This window comes from Pagrus major, chromosome 4 (assembly GCF_040436345.1).
Source record: "Pagrus major chromosome 4, Pma_NU_1.0".
In the NCBI taxonomy this organism is placed as follows: Eukaryota; Metazoa; Chordata; class Actinopteri; order Spariformes; family Sparidae; genus Pagrus; species Pagrus major.
In genome coordinates this window covers 3,335,071-3,347,495 of record NC_133218.1, presented here as the reverse complement: position 1 = coordinate 3,347,495, position 12,425 = coordinate 3,335,071, and the positions used below count along the sequence as shown (strand labels likewise).

Below are 12,425 nucleotides of genomic sequence, written 5' to 3'. Positions count from 1 at the left end.
GTTATTACATCCCTCCTGTAAATGTGATGCCACCTCTATTTACTGTAGGCCTACTTATGCCATTGTAAATCTTGCAAGTGCACCTGGTTGTTATGATGACGTCTGGATTACGTTGGTTTTGATAGGCTACATAATTAACAACAAGCTTCCAACACATGTGGCTCACCTGCAGTCATGAATATAGCCTGACCAATATGCCGTTTTTGGGGCCGATGATATTAGGGAGTATATTGAAATATCGGCCGATAGACACACATTTTTGCAGTGAACCCTCAAATGTGGTTAGCAAACATCTGTGAACTGAAATGACATTGGTGAACTCAAACAGTGAACTTCTCTTGAAATGTAATAATTACAAATCACCCGAAGCGTCGTTTTCTGCTCGTTTATGTTCTTTAAAACCACAAATGTTTTACGCCTATACTGATATAATTGTGATAGGCCGATGTTGGCAGATAATATCGGCCAACTGATATATCGGTTGGGCTCTAGTTATGACAACGGAATTGCACATGAAGAAATCCTAAATGTGAGGTGTGTTTTATTTGGGCGACTTTATAAAAACATGAGCTGAAGAGAAAGCAGATAATGTTGCTGGGAGAGGAAACAGACAGGAGAGAGCAGCGTCCTTTACCTCCCAGTTATCAGGTCATGTCATCCCCAAAACTGCCAAAAACCCATTCTTGTGTAAAGATAAAACCACGTGCCTGAAACCAGTGGCCCTTACACAATTGGCACCAGCTTACAGGTGCATTAGTGTATTAACCCAAAGTCAATTCCCTAATGTTACTGTACTGTGGTGATGTAGATTTGGGACGTGAGCCATACTCCAGACAGCTGCTGCAGGAGTGTATTACCTATACAATGACAGCTATATGGCTTGTAATGGGAGTTATTCGGCTGTTCGGTGCAAGGCCAGCTCATCTGACCCGTTGTATCACTGAGAGTGACTGTGCATCAGAACCATTACTGCGAACGGCAGCAGTTACAGCATGCAGACACAGGGAGGCAGCACCCGCCAGGATTTCAGCGCCACAACACCACACTGATGAAAACAGCTGGTGAGAGTGTGTGCATAACACCCAGAGGCTATTGAGGATTACCCCCTCCCCAAACACATTCACACTCTCTCCTAATTCAGAATGGCAGAGGAGATTTAATATGTGTTCCTAAAGTGTTCAGGAGGGGGAAACAAAGGGAAATGGAGTTTTTCTAAACACACTAACGTGACTTGGACGTGGAACTTTTACCTGCTTGCATTCTGTTGGTGGGAAAAACATAATTCATCTCTCCAGAAATATGCTTCTGTGGAGCAAGCCAAAAGAAAATCAAATGGCAACCGGTCAGCTCGCAGCTACAGACTACTAATTGGTTTCCATTGGGACTGCTATCAATGCGAATTAAGCCATTTCTCAGTTCGTGAGGCTGGCGGTGTAAAAACATTTCCCTTCTGTGTAACGTGGTGAAATGAAACAACAGAAATCCATGTGTCTTGTCATAATACTCCTTGAAGTAGCTCTTACAGCACACCTTTGGAAAGCTGAGTCATCCCTGGCAAAATAAGCCTGTGTGTTTTGTTTTTTTTCCCACATATGGGGAGGAGGGGAGGGGAGGGGAGGGTGGGTGTTCAGTAGTTAACGTTTCCATTGGAGTGAAAGTAGTTCAGCACATGGTGATTTTAACAGGGCTCTTTTCCAAGGAGCAGACATCTGTGGAATGCAAGTCGTCTGCCCTGCTCTTGACACAGCCGCTGCCTTTGCTTGTTGCCTGAGTTTGACTTTAAATAGATGACAGAAATTATGACAAGCCTTTGAACAACCAGTGTGTCCCACCCAATTGTGCCCTGCTGATGAAAACCATAATAAATCTGCCTCCTTCTTGCCAGCTTTGCAGGCCTCCCCTGCCTGTTCTGCTTGCTTACTGTGACAGCCCGCACACAGGCTAACACAAAGGGGTATGCTAATAATGCCAGTGCATGACATTTCCAAAATATCTCCTCCAATACTCTCTAAGCAGTTGTCCATTCGGTGCACATGTCACCTGCTGCACCTCGGCCTGTTGGCCCATCCAGCAGAGAGGTATGCTATTTTCAGTCACGGGGGCGGCTCATGCACCCTTCTCCTTCCACCTTCCTTTTTCCTGGGAGGTGATGTGATTTCTGCAGGATAAACAGACAACAGGGAGCTGTGCTATAGTTTGTCTGCAGCTGGTGACAGGAGGGGGAACATGTGGGCATTCGTTCCCAGGGTCACCCAAGGGCAGGGGAGCTCAAGGGTACAGAAACCTCTGTGTGGGAGTCTAATTTTAGGTAAGGTAAAATTTGCATGATTTTCAGCTTAAAGTTAGTCGACTGGGGACAGATCGTTTGCTGAGGTTAACCATTTCTTGTTTCTGATTTGGCTTCACAGCATTTATCATGAGCTGTCTTCTCTGGGGTCGAGCGAAGGTTAGGCACGTATCAGTTGTGGTTAAGTTTAGCGTTACCTACAAGGAAATGCATGTAAACCCCACGGTGGTTCCTAACCTGTGGGTCAGGACCACCCAAAGAGGTCATAGGAAAAATTCCAGGGGTCATGATGATTAATGGCGAAGGACAGAAGAAACTAAAATGACACAACAGTGGCCTTTAAATTCAATCAAGTCTAATTCAGTGTCAAAGATAACACATTAAAAGCCACCTAAAATAAATAATCTTTGTATTTTGAGGGTTGAGTGATAGCAATCTTTTTTAAAAAATTTGTATAGATATTGGCATTATATCGTTGTAGTAAATTTGTTTGACCATGATAATCATGTTGTGAAAACCTGATATCGTTGACAGTCCTACCTGAGAATGTAGCGAAAAAGTTGAAAAACGCCCTTGCAATGTTAAAGGTGTACTATGTAGTTCTGGGGAGAAAATCAAACTCAAAAAGGTAATATTTATTACATTTATTAACATTAATAAGGAATAATACTAACTGAATAAACAAGCTGTCCTGAGAGTTTTATAAGGTCCCCAGAATACTGTTTGAAACCAGAAAGGTGGCTACTTCCAGCAAATATAAAATAGTTAAGTAAAATAGCATTGATTAAAAAAAAAAAAAATCGTGTTGTCTTTGGAGGAAAGTTTGTATGCTCAGTCATGAAAATCAGTCAATTAAGATTTTTCTCTTCTGATTTAAATTTGTCCCCCAAAACTATATGCACCTTTAAAGAAAGTGAGTAATAATTCCTGGATCTGTCGCTTTTTCCAGATCAACACCAAAAAGTTGATGGGGTCTATTCTGGGCTGAGAACCATCCTCCGTCCAAGTTTCATGGAAATCTGTTCTGTAGTTTTTATGTAGTCCAGCTGACAAACCAACTAATCGACAAAATAAATCATAAAATAAAATAATAAATCAATCTGAGAAGGAAAAATGAGACATTGCATTGCTTTAAGTGATAACAAGCTAAAAAATGTTAAGATCTGCTATGTGACTGTATGTCAACATCTGTTTATATACTTAAAGGTCCACTATGTAGTTTTGGGTAAGAATTTTTTTAAATCTTCATTGATTCATTTCATGACTGAATAAACAACCTGTTCTCAAAAGACAACACATTGCTGTTTTACTTTGTTTATATTTCATCACCCTTCTAAGAAGCCACCTTTCTAGTTTCCAACAGTGTTCCGGGACCTTATTCTCCTCTGAAGATGGCTTCCAAAACTGCCCAGTGCACCTTTAAGAAGCCACTGTGTAGGCAGAATATTTTATAAGGGCTCTGAACCTTTACAGCTCTGACCGCTCACCCTCGTGCTGTTACTACAGGTGAATACAGGAGATCTTAACATAATCTGCTCACATGTTGAGCTGTATGTATGCTCTGCATCCCGAACGTCTCCGCTGCAGGCAGACACGTGTCAGGTCATTTCATTTTCATTCAAGGCCTCGGGTGTTTACAGTGTGTGTGTGTGTGTGCGTGTATGCGTGCGTGCGTGTATGTGTGTGTGTGTGTGTGTGTGTGTGTGTGTGCGTGCGTGTGTGTGTGTGTGTACACAAATGTAATCTCGAGTCTGTAGATGGCAGCAACACTCTTGGCCAATCTGTCTCAATAAAACGGAAAAAAAGTCTTCTGTCTTGGTGGTCAAGGGCTGCCAAGTGAAATTGAAATTAATTGAAATAATCTAGCATGAAGGGACGAAAAAATCACTAGCTACCAAGAAGAGTTGTTTCACCGTCCTTGCATTCTTGTGCACATACAGAGGCCAAATATCAAATATATGCACAGTCACGCCCTGAGTACAGTCGTATGGATGATGGTTTATTAAAATCCACAACATGCGGAAATGGATTAATACAGTTTGATTGATATGGAGCAACAGCTTCTGCGTCACCCACATGATGATCGTGACTCTGGGTCAGGGATAAGCATCATTATGCAGCAGAAGAAGCCACATAAAGTGTCAGTTTTATTCTGCTCACTTGGTCAAACTGTGAATTGACTTGCTGAACATGACTGATTATATTTGGCTATTTTTAAACAGTTATCAACAGTCCTATTAAGCGCTGACTTCACATTTTTTGGCGGTGTGTTGGAGGAAGGGTGCTGATTATGTAAGTCATTTACATTTCCTCCAATTTAAGAGTGACTGGCTCAGCGAAGTGGGAGACTTTGAGCCTCAGTAGCTTTCAAGCTCCGCTCAGACTAATACTGAAGAGCTGTGTGAAATAAAACCTCTCACTGAGCTGCCTCTCAGCTTTTAGGAGATGTCACCGGTGCATCTGTTGAAAGAAGAGAGCGACTGCGAGAACGCACATCAGGGTAAAGCTCCTGTGTGCTGACAAGAGGCTCACATGTGGCTCTTATCCCTCCACATGCGGATCCAGTACCGTGCACCACATACGTCACTCCGTCTGTCACTCTCTTGCTCACTCGGGCTTACTCCAGCCCTCGCTCGCTCCCTGAAGCGAAGCGCCTCAACATCTGGCTCTCCATCCTCTTCCTCTTCTGGGTCACATCCCATTCAGGCAGAGGAGATTCTGAGTCCTTCGATGTTTAGACCTCACCAAGGTGGTTTGACCAGCTGGGTTTTGACCCTCCAGGGGGTTGGAGTGTATCTGTTTGAAGGGGTGGGGGATGTGTGTCCCCAGGGGTGCGACAGAGTTGCAGCTGTAGATGTGGAATCAGAGGGAGCAGTGGGGGCCATGGCCTTGGATGTGATACTACAACTGTTGTATGTACCACCCCACTCTGTGTGACACACAATAACCATATGATCTGTAGGTTTTTATTAACCTACAAATCATATGGTTATTTTGAACGTCTTTGCTGAAATAACACTAATTTAACCATCAAATAATGCTCTTTTGCATGACGTCTGAGAAACAGAGCTCCAGTTTTACATTGAGGCCATGAATTTAAAGAACAAAAAGGATATTGATTTCCCTTGACAGAAGTGAGCAGTAGAGCTTAAAACTTCTTTCGCTGAGATAATGTTAATTTGACCATCATATATTAGAAAACGCTGATTACTTCTTTGCAGAAATAAAAAAGGCTATGAATTTATGCAACAACATTGTTTTGTTTGATTTGACTGACGCCAACAGAGCATGTGTTCATTGGGTGAAGTAACACCAATTTAACAATTAGATTAAGCTCCTCTGGCTTGGTAATGCTTCAACATTAAAGGAAAAGTTAATCAACAAAACATTTCTGGAGCTTCACAACAAAACAGCGTTGCAGCATTCTCTTAAACAGCTGAAGTAGATGGGGACTTCGTTAAAAAACAACCCCAAATAACCCATAAAATGGCTCCATAAGGCTCATCCGGAGTATTCCAAGTCTCTGGAAGCGCTGAGAACCAAAATTGTTGAGTTGAGTTGAGCTCTGCGCCAACTTCAGACAGGTGAGCTAACGCTATTAGGATAGTAGCTGCAGTGAAGACTTTGGCTTTAATAAGGGTATAAATAATGACTTGGATTACAGCCAACACATCCTCAAAACGACTCACACCAAAACGACTGAACAGGTTGATTGCCAGCGATGACGCATATCACCATTCCCAAAACAACATGAGCGTTGCAGTGTACCAGAAAACAGGTGTGTGTACCAAACCATTCATCCAAGACCTCCTCCCTATAAAGACTTTTCACTCTTCTACTACTTCACCTGACTTTCTCTTCTGCAGCTGTAATTATTACCACGGATGGTAGAGGTCGCTGCCTGACAAGAAACATAAATATGGGTCTTAAAATGCTGCTTTCACAGTCGACCTGCGTGGTCGAGGATGGACTGATTACACAGCTTTATGGAGTCAGAAATGTTTTGTTGACTAAGAAACTCCTGCTTTTTCATTGGCACAAAGCTGAGTAGATAATAACTACATTTAAATTTTTTGTGAACTTATCCTTTAAAGCCATGTATTTAAAGGACTTGTGGTTTTGATTCCCAAGTCAAACCTTGACATAAGAGAGCACATGTTCAGTCTGCACCTCTTTCTCTGAGATAGTTTGACCATCATATTAAATTAAGCTGTTACTTCTCTGAGGTTAGAAATGGCCATGATTAAAAGGATGACATGGTTTGATCTGATTTCCCAGTGAAACTCGACAGAAGGAGAAAATGTTCATCTTCTTTCTGGGTTGAATGAGGTTTGGTCAGCGATAGCAGCGTCTGACATCCATGACTGAACCTGTAACAAATTTAGGCCACTAAATGGATTTATGTATTTTGCTTTCAGATCTGTGCCATGTGGATGTCTAAAGCCTGGTGTTAAAGTTTTTTTTTGTGTTAAGTTAGAGCTGGTTAAAAGGAATATTCTGTGTCCAGGTGCAGTCTGCACAGAGGCGGGCTTTGAACACCTGCAGCAGTAAATCTATCCATTTCTTTGCACTTAGTGTGCAGTGTTTTCCACTAGATCCAGTTCTTGGATGAAAATCCATATTCCTTATTTTTGATATGTTGTAAATTTTGTTTTGTTTCAGGGAAACTTCCTGGTGATAGCCTGCAAATATTTGAATGGAACAAGTTGAGTCTGGCCTTGATTTGTACATACAAATAAACAGTTTGGAGCCTCAAAACTGTAGACTACCCTACGCTTGGATTTTGATCCTATGTTCACTTGTGCTTATTTTTGTATATTAAAGGAGTTTTGTATTTTCTTGTCATTCGTTTGAGGTGACATTCCTGTGATATCTCACTTGCACAATTTGCCTCTGTTTTTGTTGCTGTGTTTCTGCTGCTTTTGTTTTACTGTGCAAATAAATAAATAAAATATGTAATAATAAAAACTGGTGTTATTTATTAAGTGAAATTAATTACTTATACTCAAAGAAATGGAGTTAACAATTTGCATGGACATTTTGGAGTAGGATGGATATAAAACAAGAAGTTAGATTCACTTTAATATGTAATAATTCTGCGTTAAAATGTCAACAAAACAACAATACCTTTGTCATATATTTTGTTAAGTTGTGTACTAACATTACCCCAGATGTTTCAAAAATCAAACCCAGAGAAATCCACTAGTTTAATCAAGGTAATGGCACATTTCATTTGGTCACCTGTCACTATAACTTCTGTGATGGGCGAAAAAGACTTAACGTAATGTGAATGAAACTAAAACAGTCCCTCGTCCATGAACATTTGTGCCTGAATCAGTAATGGTGTTTTTTTTAATGGTGTGTTGACCCCCAGCAACGTCTGTTTGACCGCAGGATCATTTGTGTTTATTTGCCCCAAACAGCCAGATTACTTTACTGTACATTTATTAGCCGTAAGATAATGAGCAGTGGCACGCACTGCGGGTGTGTGTGTCTGTGTATTTGAATCAGGTCAATCCCTGACCTCAGTATTCACCAGAGACTCTGGTTCTCTCTCTTCTTTTTCCCCTCTTGTCTCTGTGAAGTTATGGCCATGAAGTAACGTTACTTTCCCCTCCAGCTTCAGTCAACATTGCAGTACACTAACACCCAGCGATGGAGGTCACCTCCGCAGATCGCTGCAGCTGTTTTACTTAAGTGAAACTTTGCAAGTCAGGTTGATAAACAGGAATGAAGATAAATCCACTTTTTAATTCCAAAAGTTAAAAAGTAACTGAGCTCTCCTCTCGTCGGTAAATGACTCCAGATCAGAGCAGAATCCAATGTCACTCTAAGGTCTGGCTCTGCACCTTTTGTTTTGTTTTGTTTTGTTAGAGCGACCCCCAGCGACAGAAATACATGCTGTGCATTTAAATAAAATAATTTGACCACTTAATATCGCCACAATTTTTGAGTTCAACTTAATTAGGCTTTTAGAGGTCAAAGCAAATCACGTTTCTTGTACTAACTGTGTAAGTGTGATATAATAGCCTCAGAGGATTTACTCAATAATGCAAGAGATGCATGGAAACTGTTACCTTATTTTTTTTAATTGAGCCAGTGTGCTTTTTTGGAGTCAAACAGACTCTATATCTACAATTACAGGTTGTTTGACCCTATTACAGTGATAATGACAGGGCATTAGTCGGCACACTTTCTTTTTGTGTGTGCATGTGCGTGTGTATTATAGTTATAAATATTTCAAATGCTGCAGGTGCACTTGATTTATCTAATTGATAGCATCTCGGCAGTGTTGAAGGTCAGTGACTCTGAGCCGCACCTGATCAAAGCCTCCAGGGACATTAAATGTGCATTAAAAGATTTTCTAAAGTGGACAATAAAATGCTTATCGACAAGCTTGGATTAAGTCACGAGGTGCGATGGGGATGTAGATTTATTTCTTAATATCTTTAACTTTCAATCAGAAAATGTGTATATGCAGGTAAAAAAATAATTAAAGGTGGGACCACAGGCCCAGAAAAATACAGGGGCTGTAACATTATTAGCTGTTGTGTTGGTACTGGAGCTTTGAGCACAACTGCTCTCTGTGGGTGCTTGAAGGGGAGTAGGCACATGCTCACTGCCTCACTGTTGCATATATCCAATGTACATTTTTGCTTCCTAGCATGTTAATCTGACCGTGCTGCCTTCAATGAACCGTACATAACAACACAATCCAGTAAACAACGTCTGATTCAGTTCAAAGTGGACCAACATGCTGTTAAATATATATTTATTTTTGCAGATATGCGTAACGATCCATAACAGTAGACATTTTCTTTTTGACTTTTCTGACTGACTGAGTAGCAGTGATACAAACAGCCCTCAGGGCCTCTGACTGTGTCACAATATTGGCACAATAATAAAGTCGATGGTCTGGGGCATTCTCCCTGCTCAGAACAAGCTTCTTCTATTTTTCAGGAGGTAATTGCATTTGGGGATTATGGAATTTTGGTCTTTACCTTATTGGGAGTGACTCTAGCATAAGTATGTCGATGTGAACACACACACATTTTCACACACTCATACACTGAGGATGAGTCTCTAATCCCTGCCCAGTCACCGATCAATATACACTGAACTCTTACCACACACTCGCTGTGATTTCATACAGTATGAACTCTGTGTTACTGTAAAAAAAAAAAAGGATTAAGGTAAGGCAGTGTGGCAAAAAGTACTCAAAAGTCATACTTGAGTAAAAGTAAAGATACTGTGTTAAAATATTACTTTGGTAAGTCACCCATACGAATTGTAATTGAGTAAAAGTCTTAAAGAATCTACTAAGGCCTCAGTGTCAAAAGTAATTTTCTGTCCGTAAATGTAGTGATGGAATGTAACTAAGTACATTCTCTCAAGTAAAAATTTGAGGTACTTGTACATTTTCTGCCAGTTTATATTTCCACTTTTTACTCCACTACATTTATCTGATAACTTTAGTTAGTTACTTTTAAGGCTGCACCTAACGATTACTTTTATTTTTTGACTTATTATCTAACTATAATTTTTTTATTACTTGAATAATATAATAAATTTACCCAAAATAACATTTTAAAAAGTCATATTTCAATATTCAATTGAATCATCTCCAGTCATCAACAAATAAATATGACAAAGTATGCACTGACGTGACCGGAGATCATAAGCAGAGTAGAACGGGTCAGTAGCAGGGCATGATATTTAGCATGGATAAATACTACAGAGGCAACACAACAAGTTTCACTTTCACTTTGGTTCGGTTGTGTCCCCGAGTTTAAAACAGTGATGATGTGACAGAGGTGATCTGCCTCATGCTGGTTGTTTACTGTTATTTTTTATCCGTTGATGAGGACAAACAATCACTTGTAGGACCAGCATGCCAGTAGCATAACGACATAGCAGCTTCGTCTTCCGGCAAACTGATCAGCGGAGGTTCCCAACACGTCACACACACGGCCGTGGAGTGACTCCCACACCGCCGCACCAACCTGTTGCATTTCACCGTACTGCCGGATCCAAGGTACTTCTGTCGACAAGTATTTTTAAATTAATTTATCTGGACTATCATGTCCAATAATCGGTGGACCCATTGTCTATAGACAGCCTATATTTAAATATATGTATATGACAGTACATTTATTGCCAGAAAAATAACTTTAGATAGTTAAGTACATTTTATACCAGATACTTTATGATTTTTATTTGTATGTCAATGTAGTATTTTCCAATATCTTTACTTTCAGCAACTCAGATATACATTTTGGGTTCTTTTTACAACACTGAATAAATGTACCTAGAAATAAAAAAAATCTGTAAATTATACATGTACTGCATTATACTACTGTTTAAGGTTGAGCTAATTTTAACCATTTTATATACTGCTGGGCAGTTTACAATGCATCGTATTCTTCATGGTGTGGCTGCACTGTGAGAGCCATCTACATATCTCTAAAAAGTCAACTTTTCATAAGCCCAGAAGAACAGCCCGTTTCCAAAATTGTAATGATTCATTTCCCAGCTAATTTCCAGAAGGTTTTTAAATAGTTTATTAGGCTTAAAGTATAAACAAACGCTGGCTCGCCAGTCAGCCTTCATTGTCCCGGGAGATTTCGTGCCTGTTGGCAGACAAAATTGAATTGTGAAACACCATCAGGGTTGTAGGGAACCAATCTTAACCCTGATGGTGTCATTATTCTATATCCAATGTAATAAGTAATAACCATTACATTGCACAATCGATGTTTACTTTATAATGATACGTTAAAGCAAAAACCTTGTTTATTGCAAGTTTAAGAAGAAGGGTATTTTTTCCACCTGGAGAGGAATGTCACTTAATCCTTGCAGTAAGTTGGATGGATGTAGAAAAAAAAAAATGTATTAAAAGTCACAAAATTTAGATATACATGGTTATCAATGGACAAGAAGAGAATAAAAAATGCAATCTCAAAAGTAATTAGTAAATATATATATAATATAAAAAGTACAATATTTGCCTGTGAGATGTAGTTGACTAGAAGTATAAAGTAGCATCAAATGGAAATACTCAAGTTACTCTGTTTGTGCTTGATAAATATAGTATAGTAAATGATTATGGAGGTAAGGTATTTCATCCTGCTGCTGGTACTTATCAGGTGAATTGTTGGGTTAACATTTATCCTTTTATCCATGTTAGTTTACTAGCTTGTATATACCCCTTTTTTCCCAGCAGGATATTCACCACATGTGGATAGCGATGGATGTTTAATACACCAATGATTGATTGTGATGGCATTGAACGATTTGAATATAAACTGGTTAAGGTGTTCACTGCACAGCTCAGTTAATGTGACACTTCACTCAGATTAATCTTATAAGTGCATGTAAGTGCAAGAATGTAACTGAGAGTGTTGTAAATCCTCAGTATATTTCCTCACCTTGTTGTGCCTCCCGGAGACTTTCCTCCTCCCTAAGACTCAGTCAGGGCAGAATATGACAGTGCATAATATTTCTGCAGTCCTTGCTTTTTCATTGTTGTTGTTATTTTATTTTTCTTTCCATCCCTGCACGAGAAGCTAGGAGCTGTTGATGGGCTGCGCCCGCAATCCCTGTGTATGTGTCATTGACGGGGAAGGAGGGAGGGGATGCTGAGGGTGTGTGTTGGTGCTGGGGGGTTGTGAGTTGCTGGGGCGTAAAAAGTCCACTACTATTTGTCACCGTCGGCTCCGTCCCTGGCTGTCAGGGGCGCCCGCCTGCATGCTGCACCAAAGGCCTCTGGGAGCCCTGTGTTTCACTGCGTGCATCTGCCAGGCAGGAACCTGAACGCCTGTTGCTCCCTCTGCATGGGCGAGTATGTTTGTGTTTGTGATGGAGAGGGTACAGAAGAGGAAGCTTTGCCATAGCTATCTACCTGTGTCAACCCAGGTGACTCTTGATTGACTGCTATGAACTGCAAAGCAAGGGTTGACGTAACCAACAGGGGCAGCCAAGCTAGCACTATCACTAGCAAGTAGGGTCGCAACTGACTATTATTGTCTTTATTGATTAATGTGTCAACTATTATTAGGGCTGTTGCTGATACCAATATTAAGAAGTAAAAATTATGATATTGATATAATGGCCAATATGTACATATTTTTTTGCAATT

General features: G+C 40.2%; 1 protein-coding gene across 1 annotated transcript in view; it reads left to right on the top strand.

The window, feature by feature from the left end:
* The window catches only part of LOC140995198 (CD151 antigen-like), a 35,328-nt gene extending 28,212 nt beyond the window's left edge, over positions 1-7,116 (top strand). Inside the window, exon 9 of the mRNA XM_073465163.1 lies at positions 6,950-7,116. The gene's annotated coding sequence lies outside the window, so the exon portion shown is untranslated. The remainder of the gene's footprint in view (positions 1-6,949) is intronic.
* The last annotated feature ends 5,309 nt before the right edge of the window (positions 7,117-12,425 follow it).